Genomic DNA, 17,227 nt, shown 5'->3' on the forward strand with positions numbered 1-17,227 from the left:
GCCCATCGTTCTTAACAGTGCATATACATCTTAGCCCTGTCCAAAGACTCAAGACATTTTTCTTCCTTTCTCCTTAAGAATCTGGCAAAGTCAGATTGTATCTTTGTGCTCAGCCTTTTCGCTGCTGTACTGCCATTTTAAAATACCAGCCAACATAAATTATATAAAATAAACCAAAACAAAACAACAAAATGGATTTGTACTTGAAATCTGACCTTCCAAGGCAGCAGGAAGATTCGGAAATGATAGCCTGCTTGAATGTTTCTTTTATTCCCCGCCCCACTTTCACAAACTGTTTAAAAACATGTCCCTACTCACATTGGACTTGCAGAAGACTTACCTCAGGGAAAATCATTACAAACCTATGATCACAGAAGGATTCTTATCTTATAAAAAACAAGGCGGGTGTACAAATGAGCTCACTATGTTCTGCTGCACATAATTATCTCTTCACATCGCATACATAGGGCATAATGTGTGGACTTGCAGTAATCTATCTATATAAAAATGCTTTGAGTGACATCATAATTCTTAATCTGCTGGACGTATTGCCACCAAATTTGGCCACAAGACACCAATTAATCCAAGGAGTGACCATCACTCAAAAACATTAGTTTTGTCATTTGGGAGTTGTAGTTGCTGGGATTTATAGTTAACCTACAATCAAAGAGCATTCCAAACTCCACCAACAAAGGAATTGAACCAAACTTAGCACACAGGACTCCCATGACCAACAGAAAACACTAGAAGGGTTTGGTGGGCATTGACCTTGAGTTTTGGAGATGTAGTTCACCTACATCCAGAGAGCACTGTGGACTCAAACAATGAATGATCTAAAAATTGGCACAAATACTTCATATGCCCAAAGGATGGTTCCGTCCATTTCCCCTTCTTTCCCCCTCTTTCTCCCTTCCTGTCCCATAAGGTCCTAAGACTCCTAGATCCCTTTCCATTACTGTTGTTGTGTATTTTTGAATGGAGCTAGTATGGTGTAATGGTTTGAGTGTTAGATTAGGACATTAGGAGATCAAGTTCTCATCTACACTGACCATTCAATGCATTTTCAACCTGGTATTAAAGAAAGTGATTTTGTTGTGCAGCAGATTATACAGGAAATCCTGGAAGACATTTGAGACCTGGATGGTGATTATACATGTTACAGAACACTGGTGTGCATTAAGGGCTTTTTTTCACTCATTTTTGTAATTGTTGTTTGAAGCTGGCTTGGCTTGGCTCTAAATGGTCAAGATAGATGGGCCACAAGGTTCAAATCCACACTCAGCCATGGAAACACACTGGTAGACCTTGGGCAAACCATGCTCTCCTAGTCCCCTTCTACACTGTCATATAATCCACATTATCAAAACAGATAATCCACATTATCTGTTTTGAACTGGGTTATATGAGTCTGCATATAATCCAGTTCAAAGCAGGTAGTCTGGATTTTATATGGCAGAGTAGAAGGGGCCACAGTTACAGAAAGAGACATAAAGAAACTGACTATGAACATAACCATTTTTTTTCGTGTCAGGAGTGACTTGAGAAACTGAAGTCACTTCTGGTGTGAGATAATTGGCCATCTGCAAGGATGTTGCCCAGGGGACACCCAGATATTTTGATGTTTTACCATCCTTTTTGGGAAGCTTCTCTCATGTCCCTGTATGGGGAGCCAGATGATAGGCTTGCATTATGGTCAGAAAGGACTAGAGGCACATGACAACAGCAGCAACAATTTTGGAGCACTGCTGTCACAGGATACATGCAGTAGATAGATATTGGACCTTATTTTGAGGGTAGAATAATCTGATAGATACTGCCACTGGGCATCGGCAGCAGAAGCATAAGCTCTAGGGTGCCTTGTCTGTAGAGTTTGGAAATCTTACTATTTTCAAAACTGATAATTTCTCCAGATTTGCCTAATCCAAAACTATGTCAGTAGTTTCCATGACAAGAAGCTTTCCCATCCCTTTAGCCTTGTGCTTAGTATGTTCTGCCCAGACAATTCTGGTTTCCCCTCCAAATACAGAAGCTGTTTAACAGTCTGGAGACACTTTGCTAGAGCTTGGGGCAGGAAATGAGGAGCAAAAACCCATATCCTGCAGGAACTGCCGAAAGGAGGCAGGATGTGTGCAATAAGAAAAAACTGGAGGATCGCCAAGACCTCCAGGCTAAATCCCAGACTTTGCTATAAAGAGAGCCGGGAGACCTGATGAACGCAAGTGGCCAAAACCCTTTGTTGCAGCTTGCCTGAAAAGACAGTTTAAATGCTCCATAAAAGATGAGTAAAACATTGCATCTCCCAGAAGCTATTTGAAGGGATTAGGAATAAGCTGCTATGGCCAGGTTCAAACAATCATTTTTTCAAACATCTTAGCAAAAACAGATGACATTTTTTTGCCATTTTATTATATAATTACTCTGGTCTTTGCTACGGTGTTATGATTATTGGGAAAGAGTATTGGGGATGAAAAAAAGGAGATGGACAAATGCAAGCAGAAATGTTTTGCTTCACATGCAGTTATTGCTGCTTCATCAGCCCAGTTCATTGGTTATTATCATGCATTTCCTAGCATTTTGCAGTAAAACAAGTGAACAATGACTGTCTTGTTCACTTTGTAAAATCTTGAAGGATTAGTCCCCAATTAAAGGGTCACAAGCATGCAGGCAAAGATTCACTTTTTATTGACCCTGCTTGTTAACTACATTATTATATGAGGAAACATGACAAAGACTGCTGAAAAATGACTTTCTTTTCAAGTGAATCTCAAAATACCAGTATTATGACCATTTTTCCCATTCAGAAAAAAAAATCATAGGGGCAAAGCCTTTCTGAAGTATATAACTTGGAACTGCAGGTGGAATGAATGACTTGGAAGATTGTAAGGTGGGTCCTTGGTATCCAATTGGGTTTGGTTTCAGATCCCATCCATGGACACTCAAATCCATGAATGCTCAAGTTATATACAATAGTAGAGTAAAATGGCATCCGGTATATAAAATGGCAAAATCTAAATTTTGATGGGGAAATATTTTCAAGCCATGGATGATTGGATCTGGATGCAGCATCCGTGGATACAGAGGACTGACTGTATGTTATCCTATATGGGCCCGAACCAATGGTCAGGTGGTCAATTTCTCATCCTGGGCCATACCAGGGAAGAAGTGCCTATTATTTTAAAAATGCTTCTGGTGTCAACTTCTTTCTCCTTCTCTCCCTTGGTTTTGCTTTTCATGAGTTTAGGGGACATATTTTAGAACCCTCCCTACCTCTCTTGCATTCTCTCTTCATGAAGCTAAACATACCAGGAATAAACACACACACACACACACAAAATCAACTAACCCAAAGTTCCTCAAAGCAGACAAGAGTAAAGCAGACAGCAATCTCCCAAATTTGGCCAAGACCATGAGGCATGGAGGCTGCTCCTTTGAAGCCCTAAAGCCCTGTACTCTGACGTTAGCTCTTAACTCAAAACACTACTCTTATGTCAAAACACAACCCAGACCGAGGAATGGCTATTAATTAATTAACTAATTAACTAACTAACCCTATTTATACCCCATCTTTCTCTACCCCAAGGGGGGCTCAAGATGGCTTACATATGGCAATTATTCAGTGCCCTAAACACATACAATATTAAGCTAAAAATCCATTGAATTAAAATTAATACATATTAAAATTTTAAAAACTACATTCAGTATTAAAATCATGCCATCCAAAAAACGTAGATTGAGGCCGTTCTGTAGCCATTAATTCAAAATGCTCTTAAGTTGGATGCTGTTAAGTCGAGGTTCCACTGTTCTTTCAAAATGCAGCTCTAATGTAAGACATGAGAAACCACCTTATAACAAACAGAGCATGGAAGAGTTCATTTTTGTTTGGACTACAGCTACTAAAATCCTATAGTCAGCATATTTAGTGATTCAGACTTTCTTCAATTTACATATATAGTTATTTTTAAAAACCCAATAACCTCAGTGTTTCCTACTAAGTATATATTATATATATTATATATATATATTATATATAATATATAAATAAGTATATATTATTTACATAGTAGGCAATATTCACTAACAAAACAACTTTGGATTTAATGTGTTTGGGTTTCTAATTTTTCTGCCCTACACACCATTACTGAGTTCAACAAAACTCAAAGCAGTTATTCCAAGTAAATATGCACGGAATCAAGGAACTGGCAGTATTATAAGCTAAAGTACTTGGAAAATTATAGCAGGAGGGTCCGATCTTGGGTAAGCACCAAGATTCAGGAAAGTTGTTATCAGAATATAAAATAATTTGGCATCATAATTAAATATGAAATTAGGAAGAATGTGAGGCATTCAAAACTCTTCCAAGCTGATAGTGACATTGAGATTGGCAGTGATGATATGGTAATAATATTTTGGTTCACTGAAAAGCTCCAGACATTGATGGATACTGATAGATTCCTTCCCACAGTGCATGTTTCAGCACTATTGAAAGAGTGGTCCATACCTTCCAAGTGTCCTGCTTTGACAGGAATAGTCCCAATTAATCCTGAGCCATATAGGGCTTTAAAGGTCATAACCAGTGCTTTGAATTGTGCCCAGCAATAAACTGGCAGCCAGTGGAGGTGCTGCAACAGGGGGGTTGTCCATTCCCTGTAGTCAGCCCCAGTTAGCATCCTGGCTGCAGCCCTTTGGACCAGCTGAACTTTCCGAGTACTCTTCGGAGGCAACTCCACGTAGAGCGTGTTACAGTAATCTAGACAGGAAATAACTAAGGAATGTACCACCATGGGCACAGTTGGTGCACAAGTTTTAATTGTGCAAAGAAATGGGCACAGTTGGTGCGCAAGTTTTAATTATGCAAAGGCCCTCCTGACCACTGCAGAAATCTGGGTCTCCAGGTTTAACACTGAGACCAGGAAGACCCTCAAACTTCAGACCTGTGTCTTCAGGAGGAGTGTGACCTCATCCAGCACAGGATGAATCTCTTCCCTGAACTGCCTTCTGACTGATCAGGAGTACCTCTGTCTGGTCTGGATTAAGTTTCAATTTGCTTGCCCTCATCTAGTTCATTACTGATGACAGACACTGGTTTAAGGTCGCAACAGCTTTCTTGGCTTTGGGTAGAAAGGCGTAATAGCATTGTGTGTCATCCACATATAGATTGCACTTCACTTCAAAACCAAATGACCTTTCCCAGTGGTTTCTTGTATGTGTTGAACAGCATGGGGTACAAGACAGAACCTTGAGTGACCCCACCGGTCAACGGAGATGGGTTCAAACAGGAGTCCCCAGCACCACCATTGCCCCTCCAGGAAGGAACAGAGGCAAGAACAGTGATGTGGCCCAGAATGGTATTGAAAGCCACCAAGAGGTCCAGGAGAACCAACAAGGACGCCCTCCCTCTGTCCAGTTTTCTGTGTAGGTCATCCACCAAGGGAATCAAAGCTGTCTCTGTTCCATAACCAAGCCTGAAACCAAATTTAAATGGATCTAGATAATCTGTTTTATCCAGAAACCCCTGGAGCTTGGAAGCTACCACAAGCCCCAATACCTTGTTCAAAATTGGACACTGGCCGATATTCATCCATTATGGAAGGGTTCAGGTGGCTTTTAAAAATATGGGCCTCACAACTGCTTTTCAGTAAAAAAAAAAAAATGAAAGAAAGAACTGAAACTGTCTTTCCCAGTTATCAAAACCAGACACATAGCAAAACCTCCCAGTCCTGAGGAAGTGTACCTCTGGATAACGGAGATAATTAAAAAAATGGTTATCACTTTAATTACTATCATGAAAACTTGACAGAAGCCATTTAGTGACACTGAAGGAATGTTCATCAGAATACATCTTTGATTTGATCCAATCTGACTTTTATTTCCTAAAGTTAAGGAATACAGGCAGTCTCTGGGCTACAAACATCCGATTTACAAATGACCCATAGTTAAGAATGGGGTGAGACAACAGGAAGTGGGAGAAATCTACCTTTCAAAAGAGAAATTCACTTCTGAAAAAGTTATTGTGGGGAAAAAATGTCTCAACCGAAGTTGTATCACCAATTCTTGTTTTCACAAGTCAAATTATTCAAAATCCAGTTATCACGGGGATAGAAAGAGAAGTGAAATCTTCTGAACAGGGGCACAAACAGCAAAACAAACATCATAGGGGTTCCCTTCCCTAGGCTATCCAAAGGGCTCTCTCTCCCTCTCCCCTTCTTATCTATCTATCTATCTATCTATCTATCTATCTATCTATCTATCATCTATCATCTATCTTTCTTTCTTTCTTTCTTTCTTTCTTTCTTTCTTTCTTTCTTTCTTTCTTGTATAGCTACACTTTAAAATGTGCTTGTTCCGACTTAAATACAAATTCAACTTAAGACTGCTTGTATAGGTTTCATACAACTGTCTATCCCAAATGTAGCCATTTAAAAAAGTAGGAAACTGGAAAGTGTGAGATGGTAGATAGGATGGCAGCCTGCTTCTTCACCCTGTGTCAAGCCGCACTTTATCCATTTGTATTAGTTCTCAAGATACAATTTCCCATAATGAAATCAAGAGCAACTTGGGCCTGTGGACAGAGCGGGACATTTCTGAAATGAAAACGATAAAGGGAGAATAGTCCATATCTGCTATGGAATGATTTCTGATAAAATCCCCCCACATTGCAACTTCTTAAACAAAACAAAAGTGCAAGTCCAAGGTAGAAAATTACACGGGCACAGAAACATGATAGAAAATCACATTAATGTCTACTTAATATCCAAGTCCCATTGAATCAAGAGTATTTACTTCTGCATAAAGGTGGGCAGTATAGTGTGGTGGTTTTAGTGTTGCATTGGGAGTCTAAGGACCTCATCACATGGAGGTCCTTAAACTGATGGATAGAGGGGGCATCCGTGGGGCAGTGGGGCAAATCATTGGGCAGTGCCCCACAACATCCTCTTGCCATCCCAGGCTGTTATCTGTCTGGCCCTGGCTTGCTCCTGAGCTATTTCTGGCTTGTCCTATGAAAACACTGGAGTCACACATGTTATCAGGAATGGCGCTTAGCACACTGACAAGACACAGCATGCATAGAGCCCTGCCAGAAGTAGCCCTGAGTCACATGAAGGGCTCTGGCAGGCTCTGTCCTGGCTGTATCTCGGCAGCATCCTAGGACAGGGCTGAAAGCCCATGTGATGAGGTAATAAGGAACCAAGGCACAAATCCCCACTCAGGATGCATTTGCACAGCAGAATCATTTGCACAGCTGTTTGCCACCACTTTAACTCTGATGGCTTGTTATGGAATCCGGGGAGTTGCAGTTTGATAAGGCACCTTCGCTCTTTGACAGAGCAGGCTAAAAACTATAACTCCCATGATTCCATAACATTGAACCATGGGTGTTAAAATGGTGTCAAACAGCAATAATTCTACAGTGTAGAGGCACCCTCAGTCATGGAAATGCACTAGGTAATCTTGGACATGGCATACTTTCTCAGTTTAGAGGAAGGCTGCTGTAAATAAACCTTGCCAAGGATAGAGTCTCCGTAAATTGCAATCAACTTGAAAGTATTTAACAACAATTTCTGAGTAAGCATGCTTAGCAAGATGTGCTTTTCATCATGGAGTTAACCATGTGCTTTGCTCCTTGGCATACCAATCACACCACTATAACTATGCTTAATTTAGGCTGGATCGTGCCCAGTGCTTATAGGCTTCATAACATCAGATTTGTAACATTTTGTCTCTCAACTGTCACGAAAATTAGCGAGGTTAATATGTCTGGAACAGAAATTTAATTAACAACTTTTCTGACTTGCATCACTCCAGCCCTGGAGAAGTTTATCTTGAGTCAGTATCTAGTGGGAAAATATCCCGTGCTGTGCCTACCTTGCTCCAAGACCATCGATTGACAAACAAGACAAGATTTGTCTCAGAGAGGCGAGATGGTATTTAACAAGATAAGTCTTGAGAGAATCTCATTACGAAGTGGTTTTAATTAGCAAATACCCTCTTCAAAAAAGTAATCCCATCAGTAATGTGTGCTACGGTTTGGATCTGAAGTGTAATTAGAATCTCTCACTACAGAAAAAAAAATGTGTGTTTTTTCCCCCTGCGAGCACAAACACAGGGCCTTCGTTCGGAAAACTCATTCACAATGTCTCTAACTTCAATGGGACTACGTGCAGGCAAATGTTTGCAAGAGCTGTGCCAAAGAACACAGGATGGAGGGGGTTAAAGTTGTGCTAAACCAACAGAATAGAAAGTGTGACATTCCCTGTAAATAATGCCAGGTTTCTTCACAATTCCTTAAGGGCACCTCCAAAGATAGAAACTATTTTAGGAACACATAATAGCAGCATGAATTAAGGCAGAATTTCCCAGCCTTGCCTGACTTGTTTACTTTCTATTTAAATGTACAGAGTGTTTTATTTGAAGCTACTATTTTTAATCTCATGAAAATCAAGACAGAGTGAACAGGACGCTGTGTAGCAAAAGACATACACACGTACATAGACAGAGGTTTGGTCCATATATGTAAGCAGAATATAATGGTATGCACAGCTAGAATGTGTGTGGTGTGTGTGCGGCATCCTATTTTTAAATGCCCCCTACTATATGAAAGAGCTAGTTTTGTAGTCAGGCTACACACACACAAACACACACACACACATATATATAGAGAGAGAGAGAGCGCTAGAATATATTTAGAAAGCAAGAGCTCTACAGTGTGTTGGGATGTGTGTGTGTCTCTGTGTGTGTGTGCCACATCTTATTTTTAAATATTTGTTTCCATATGAAAGAGCTAGTTTTAAGATTTTTCAGGCACATATGTTATATATATGTCGGAAGCACATTTTTAAAAAATCTTTGCCTATCTGTAGACTGCTTTTGAATGCAGAATAATGTTATCACTGCCAGAATTGCAAAACCAGGATTATCCTAGGCCCCAAAATATTGGGGCCAAAATTTGAACCTAGGAAAAAACCCTTGTGATGACATAGGGATGAGTCCAGGAGATTTTACAAGGGACATTACAAAAAGCAGCCCCTTTGATATTTCAATTAAACTACCTTGAACATTATGTTTTTATTGCTTCATTGTTGTTCTACTCCCTCCTTACTAATTGCCTGGGAACCCCATCATGACTTAATCAGATGCAGCCATGATACCAAAAGCTTGCAGGGAGATCCATGGCTGATGAAAGGCAGTGGTAGCAACACGGATGACAAGTGGATGGCCCAGCAAGACCAAAATAGTCTCAGCCCATCTGGGCCCAACATTGTGCTGTAGAGGGTTCAGCCTGCTATCACTCTCAATTCAGGGTTAGCCTGCTCTAGACTGTCCCCAGATTAAGCGGCCAGTGTAGATGAACACCTAGCCATACCTAGTGTAGACTCACTGAGCTTGGCAGGTGAAACGTCAGGAGAGAATGCCTCTAGAACATGCCCATACAGCCGGAAAAAACCTACAACAACCCAGTGATTCCGGCCATGAAAGCCTTCGACAATACAGAGAGAAATAAACTGGTTGTCCATAGAGTGCTCATGGAACATATACATTTTGATATGAAAGTATATCCGAGGAGAGTTTTACCTTCTTTAAATGGAGAAGGAATGTGGCAGTATCTTTAAGGCTGAGGTTTTTTTTAGCATGAGCTTTCAGGGATATTAATCTACCTTTTTAGATGCAGTACAGAGTGGCATCCAGACCTCAAGATGTAAAGCATGTTTATGTAGGTTGCTGTAAGTTTTTTCTGGCTGTATGGCCATGTTTCAGAAGCATTCTGGCACATGGAATGCAACCCAGTGATTCTGGCCATGAAAGCCTTCAACAATACATGTTTATATAGTTGCAAGAGTAGTATGGAATGTAATAGGGTTTTAAAAATACAAGTCATGATCACTGCCCTACATTTTCAAAGGGCAGCCTAAGGTGATACAAGTCTTTTAGATCTTTACAGTGGTAAGTAAGTGTTGATGTACGAAAACAATAAATCTGTTAAGAGAGGTTCACCTTTGCCATCTTCTGAGGCTTACCACTAGCCCAAGGTCTCCGAGGTTTGCTATAATTCAAAGCTGACTTGACAACAAATAATAACAACAAATTTGCATAAGAGATTCTGAGTAATTAAAGGACAACCAAGCAATTAAACTGTTTTCAGGCCATCTGTAAAATACTTAGAGGTTTGTTTATGTGTGTGTATTTAAATTTATTTCTATGTTGCCTTTCAAGGGCATAGCTTTTCCAAGGGCAACCAAGGCTCTTTCCAGCCGCAAACCAGGTAAGGCACCCAACAGACACAACTGCCACATCAAAGTATTGCATCTATTTCTCCACATTGGAATCTGAAATCAGAGTCAGCCAGATAACTTTCAAAAAGCCATTTCCACTTGAAGAAGCACTTGATTTGTTGGCTAAGCCGTTCCATCAGTCTGCACACTAATGTAGTTGACTTGATTTGGGAGCAGTGGTGGGTGCAGGACTTATAATATATTGCAAAGGTGAATGCCTGACCATGAACCATCTTGACATTTCTATGACTGGCTGTATAAAATCATGAGAATGCTACAAATCCAGAAGTGCAAATAAGCCTCTAATTTCATACTTCTCTGGCAATTTGGTGACTGGCAGTAAATAGTGACCACGACCCCTCAAAAAATAGGAATAGTTCAGCAAATTACAGCAGACAGGACTTCCCTCCCCACTTATTGGCTGACCATGCCATGTGACAATCTGCTCTTGAAACAGAGGAGTTCCAAGAAAAACACTTTTTAAGCATTTATCAAGTAACCATTGTTTTGGGTATATCTAGCACAACATATAGACCATTCCTAATGATGATTTCTAGAATGCCCAACAGATCTTATTTTTTATCTTCACAAAAATGGGACATCAGAGGCCAGTAATATAATCATTTTACAGTTAGAGCTGCAGTCCTGAGACCCCCTTAAGAGCTGCATGGGTGAGAACTTCGTGTGCCAAAGCCAACATTGTATCCAATAGACCACATAGCTCTTGTGAAATGATCATGCAATGAATATTATTGTGAGCAAGGCAATGCTGACTAATCATAATGAAGCAAAGAACAATTTATCAGAATCTTGCTTTCTATTATTCTATTATGAACTAATGAATCCCATGTGTAGGTCCAGTTCATACTACAATCAGTCTCTGTGCAGGATGAAAGAGAAACATGCAGGACTTGCTAATAAACATTGACTGCATGTACACTGCCATATAATGCAGTTTCAAACTGCACAATATCGAATGTAGATGGGGCCTCAGCTGCCTAAGGTAGAGGAGCAAATAGTGCCTCCCATCACATCCCACCCAACTTAAGATGTATGGTACCCAAAGCCATGTTACTTTGTCATGTGAAAGAAAAGATCCCACTAGCACCTTCTTCCATCCCTGGCAGAAAAAAATACAATAGCTGTACAATAAGCATTAATTAATTAATTTCTATCCCACTATTGTCCCAGATTGGGACTCAAAGCGGCAAACAAAATGTAAACAAAAACATTACAACCACAAAAAATAAACATAGTCATCAAATCACAACATCTCATGCAACGACTTCTTGACCTTGTATGAAATCTAAAATTTGATGCCCAGGGCAACCACTTTTTCTTTGTAATAGTAGGACCAGCTACACACACATTTTCCTTCTCCATGATGCTATTATCATCCTTAGCAGGGAAATGAACTGGTGCATTGGATTAAGTGTTTTCTGTCTAAAGCTTCAGTGTTGCAGTATGGCTGACTCAAAGACGCAAAGCTGAAGAGTTGTGTTGGGAGTGTGGAACTCAAAGAGAATATATGCTTTGACAGTTTCACAGATCTTTGCCCAAAACTAACATAATTCAATTCATCACCAATAATCTGAGCAGCCAGACTAAGGGAGGGATCGATCTCTTTGTGAGAGGAGGTCATGCCGTGTTCCTGAAAATGCATCCTGAGAGGAAGCAAAATGGAACAAAGACTTCAAAAATGCTTTGATTTCACATCCTGATATAATAGTTATTTGAGAAATATTCATCAAAGCTCTGTTCCCACTGAAAAACTTTTGACAAGCTACATCAGTTCTTCAACAAATGTGTTTACAGTTGGATTCTGCCAACAAGGCCCACACTGTATTGTTAAAAGGATTGGCCAGGCTTAATGCATTAATTTCATAATCTGTTGCTTTAAATGGACTTACATAACACATGTTTCATTTCTTCTACAGTGCAACAAGTGGTGTCTCTTATGTATAGAAGTCTTTATTTGCAAAGTGCTTTATAGGTCTCAAGGAGTTAACCTTCCCGCCCATCAGCTAGCTCACTACATTGATAGAGGAGGAACTGAAGCACACAATTTCAATGATGTCACAGGGTTTGACCCTCAGAATATGGCACTTCAGACTTGAATGGAGACCCTGTTTTATGTTCTCCTGTGTCAACAATTCCGTTCTCACAGAATAGCAGCACAACTGGAGTATGTTTTATGTGTAACACTTCTTGACACATGCCCTTTCCTTGGTAAATTGCTCTTGATGTGGGAAGCATTCAAAACATGAAGTGCCCTCCTCTAGTTGGAAGAGTTACCACAGCATATTTCTAATGCTAAACTCATGAAAGACATTGATATGTTTGAAGATGTGCAGGCCTTCATGATCTTTTTGAATAGGTTACCTGGTACCCTCCAGAGGCAGTAGACTTTTGTTGTTAAGTTAATTCAACTTGTGACAATGCTATAGTAGTATTTCTTGGCAAGATGCATTCATAATAGGTTGCCGCTGCCTTTCTCTTCTGCTGAGAATGTGTGAGGTCACACATTGGGTTTCTATGGATGAGTATGGATTGAAATATCAAGAAGGTTGGTGGCATTCAAACCACATCATGCAAGCTTCCAATTACAGTGTATCACTGTATATATTCCAGTAAAAGTTATTTATGAGCCCAGGGCAGGTTTTGGTGCCAAAAATATGGATTTAGATAGTTGAGAGTCATTTTGTGGGAAAGGGAAGAGGCCAGTGCCCCTGTATTCAAAAAGGCCAGAAGCAGCCCCATGTGTCATGACTAGCAATTTTATGGCTTTTGTTCAGCTGCTGCTGAGTGCTTGGAAGAGGTTAATCTCTCTCCTGTTTGGAAGAGGTCAAGTTGACCTTTTCCTCCAAGTAATGTCATCCAGCCGCAGAGATTAGTGGTGAATGTCTGCTGATATGAGCTGTAGCTGAGATTCGCTGCATAAAAAGAGGTCTGCATTAGATTGCTGTTTGTGGAACAGTAACATTGAACTATGGGAGTCTGTATCTTGATACCCAGACCTAATTCTTGTGATCCTGTCCAGTATCTTCTGAAATTTGAAACCCTGCTTGATCTGTGAAACCTTGACATTTTGTATCAGGACTCTGGACTGGCTTAGGACTTCATCACACACAATAAAATCAATGTTTCTACACATTTAAGAAATAGCAACCCATAGCGTTCATCACATGATGCAAGCTTCAACTGTGGGTTCCAGGTATTTCACTGTTTCTAAAGTGTGGCTTGATTAAAGGGCCTGAATATTGCTTTATACCTTTTTAACATCAGTTTACCCTGTTTCCTGACATGATTTTGGAACCCTGACTACCGATTGTGCCTTTGTAACTTGGGACTTTATCTGTATTATCTCTGCCATGTGCTATATTTATGTTTTGTAGTCTGACCTAGAAGAGATTTGGTATTTTATTGTTTAAGTAAAACTAGTTTTGGCATTTCCTGGGTTTCTTTGGTGAAACTCTGTCCTTGTTATCGGGCAAGAGCACTGGAACATAACACCATGGCAGAGAAAGAGAGAGATTAGAGGAGATCGATGCTTCTTTTAATTTATTCCAGGATGGAGTAAGGTCTTGCCTTTCATCATTCTACTCAGAGAAAGATATTGAGGTACAGCACTTACATTGACCCATTAATATGTCAATCCAGGTTTTTGGGTTGGCACTCTCAGAATTTACCTCCAGCACCACAGTTCATAAGTGTCTATTTTCCTTTGCTCAGCCTTCCTTATGGTCCAGCTCTCACATTCATAAGCTACTATGGGGAATACCATTGCTTTAACTATGTGGATCTTCGTTGCCAGTGTGATGTCTCTACTCTTCACTATTTTATCAAGATTGGTCATTGCTCTCCTCCCAAGAAGTAAACATCTTCTGATTTCCTGGCTGCAGTCTGTGTGTGCAATAATCTTCGCACCTAGAAATACAAAGTCTGGCACTGCCTCCACATTTTCTCCTTCTATTTGCTAGTTATCAATCACCACAATATAATTTCCAACCAAGTCTTTAAACTTCAAAATGAACAAATTAGCTGAGTTTTCTTTATTTTCTTACTTTTGAAAAAGTCTTTTGTTAGCTATACTGTTTTGGATTGTTGGGAAGGACCTCCGTTCTTCCCATTCTGGGTAACCTACAGTTTTTGAAAATCTGTTATCTTTTTTCCCTTCTCTGCTCACAGCTAAGGAACAATTGTAGCACTCAGTAGAGCAGAACAAACAACATACTTCCACCCGTGGGACAATCTTCAAAACTAAGCAGCACATGTTCTCATGCTAGCCTGTTGACAATGTAGCTTTTTATTTTAGCACATAATATAGAGCTCCAAAATCCACTTGAAAAAGGACTACTAGAAAGAGCTGCTTGGGGGAGGGGAGGAGAAAGATGAGAACAAAACCCCGGTTCCTTGGCAAGTCAGCCACTTGAAAGTGATCTCATTGCCTAAATGTGTGACAATGGAGAAACTGTATTTTATTTGGCCTTCACAAGCACAATATTCTTGATCAGAAATATGTTGGGGGCTTCAGTGAGAAGGCAAGTGTGTAGTAATACAATACAAAAGTGTTTAAATAACACACTCCAGGAATTAATATAAAAAGATCTGTGACAGAGACAGATTATTAGAAGGAAGTTATGGAAGGAAGACTAGTGGTGGAAATGCTATTTTTTAAAAACTAAAACTCTTAGGAATTCTCAAAATGATTGTCCAAGAAGTAACCTTTTCAATCTCTGTGAAAGATGAGTATTTTGAGAAGAAATGAAGGTTTTGGGCCTTTTCATATAGAGTATGATGGAGTGTCAGCTCACGACGGCTAGGCTCAATGAAGACAGAAGACTTGCATCATGTCAATCAAAGAACTTTACTATCAGATACTGCAACACAGAAAAGCCGGAATTGCTGGATGGCTGCAGGCCACCTCTTATATACCCTCCTACACATTTGAAACATACATTCCCGCCAACCACCAAACTCCCGCCAAAGCTTCCCGCCACCAAGCAAACCGCTGTACTCCAAGGCCACCACCTGCAGGGTCGTTATCAGCTAGGAGTGTCAGGAGTCTAGTTTTCGGCGCCGAAATCAGGGCTACGGAAACTGGATCCTGACATGACTTCCTCCTCCTCTTCTTCCTCCTGAAAGGGAAACGGAACATATATCTAATCGTTTTCTGGGTCGAGGGGCCCCAGGTATTTTTTTAATAGTCCGCAGTGAAATACCGGGTGTATTTTTCCCAAATCCTTCGGTAGCTTCAGTCTATATGTGACCTCGTTTATTTGGTTAATGATTCTGAATGGGCCTATATATCGTGGCGTGAGTTTCTTCGATGGCGTGTTAAGTTTGATGTTTTTTGTGGACAGCCATACCAATCCTCCTTCTTCTAGCTTGTCTCCCTCCCTCCTTTTGCGATCTGCGAACAGCTTATGTTGTTTTTGTGCTTCTCGCAATGCTTTCACCACCTTTTCCCAGTTATCTCTCATTTGCTGGGCCCAATCCTCCCCTCTTTCTTGTTCTCCCTCCGGCCATTCTGGGAGTCTAGGAAGGGGGGCTACTTCTTGGCCATAAATTATTTTGAAAGGTGACTCCTGGGTTGTGGAATGTGGGGCTGAATTGTATGCTAGCTCTGCGAAGGGGAGGATATCTACCCAGTTGGTTTGCTGTTGGTTTACGTATGTTCTGAGGAATGTCCCGAGAGTTTGTTGAGTGCGTTCTACCCCCCCGTTCGTCATGGGATGGAAAGCCGAGCTCAATGTCCTCTCAGCTCCTAGCAACCTCATGAACTCTTTCCAAAATTTCGCAGTAAATTGGACTCCCCTGTCACTAATGACTTGGTCCGGACATCCATGTAACTTGTAAATGTGTTTAACAAACAATTCCGCTAGTTTTTCTGCGGAAGGAAGTTTTGTGAGTGCAATAAAATGTACATTTTTTGAGAATAGGTCTAGGACGGTCCAAATGTAACGTTGCCCCTTACTTGGTGGAAGTTCCCCAACAAAATCAAACGCAATCGAACTCCACGGTCTCGTAGGCTCGGTTACTGTTTGCAAAAGGCCTATGGGTTTCTGTGTGGGGGCTTTGCTCTTAGCGCACGTTTCGCAGTGTGAGACATATGATTTAGTGTTACTTCTCATTCCTGGCCACCAACATTGCCTTGCCAGCAATTTTGTTGTTTTGGTGACCCCAAAATGGCCTGCACTTTTATTATCATGACATCTCTTCAACATTTCCCCCCTCAAAGATTCCGGAATGTACAGTTTTCTATTCACAAACACCAGTCCACCCTTCCATTCCACCTTTTTCTCATTATCTTTTAACCATTCGTCCTTTCTATAGGCCTGTTTCAATTCTTCTTCCCAACTCTCTCCCCCTCCACCTTCTACTCCCACTATCTCTCGATTGCGCTCGGCTTGGGCTCTAGTTACTACGGCCATGTTCCCCCTTTGGACTGATATGAGGCTCTCAGCGGCTCGCTCTCTTCCTCCCTCTTGTCGGGGCATACGTGACAGTGTGTCTGCGAGGACATTCTTTTTTCCTTGATGAAATTTTAATTCAAATTGGAAATGTGAGAAGTATTGAGCCCATCTGATTTGTTTGGCTGACAATTTACGGGGAGATGTAAGATACTGGAGGTTTCTGTGATCAGTCCAAACTTCAAATGGGGCGCCGCTCCCTTCTAGTAAGTGTCTCCAACACTCTAATGCTTTCATGATGGCCAGTGCTTCTTTCTCCCAGATAGGCCAATTTCGTTCTGTTTCGGTAAACTTTTTGGATAGGAACCCACAAGGTCTTAAGGTTCCTTCAGAGTCTCTTTGCATGAGCGCTGCCCCGTATGCCCAATCTGAGGCGTCGCAATGGAGTATGAATTGTTTGGCCATATCTGGGTGGGTTAAAAGTGGTTCCTCAGTGAATCGCTGCTTAAGTTGGTCGAATGCTTTTTGACATTCGTCCGACCACAC

The sequence above is a fragment of the Anolis sagrei genome, chromosome 1 (genome assembly GCF_037176765.1).
Source record: "Anolis sagrei isolate rAnoSag1 chromosome 1, rAnoSag1.mat, whole genome shotgun sequence".
Lineage (NCBI taxonomy): Eukaryota > Metazoa > Chordata > Lepidosauria > Squamata > Dactyloidae > Anolis > Anolis sagrei.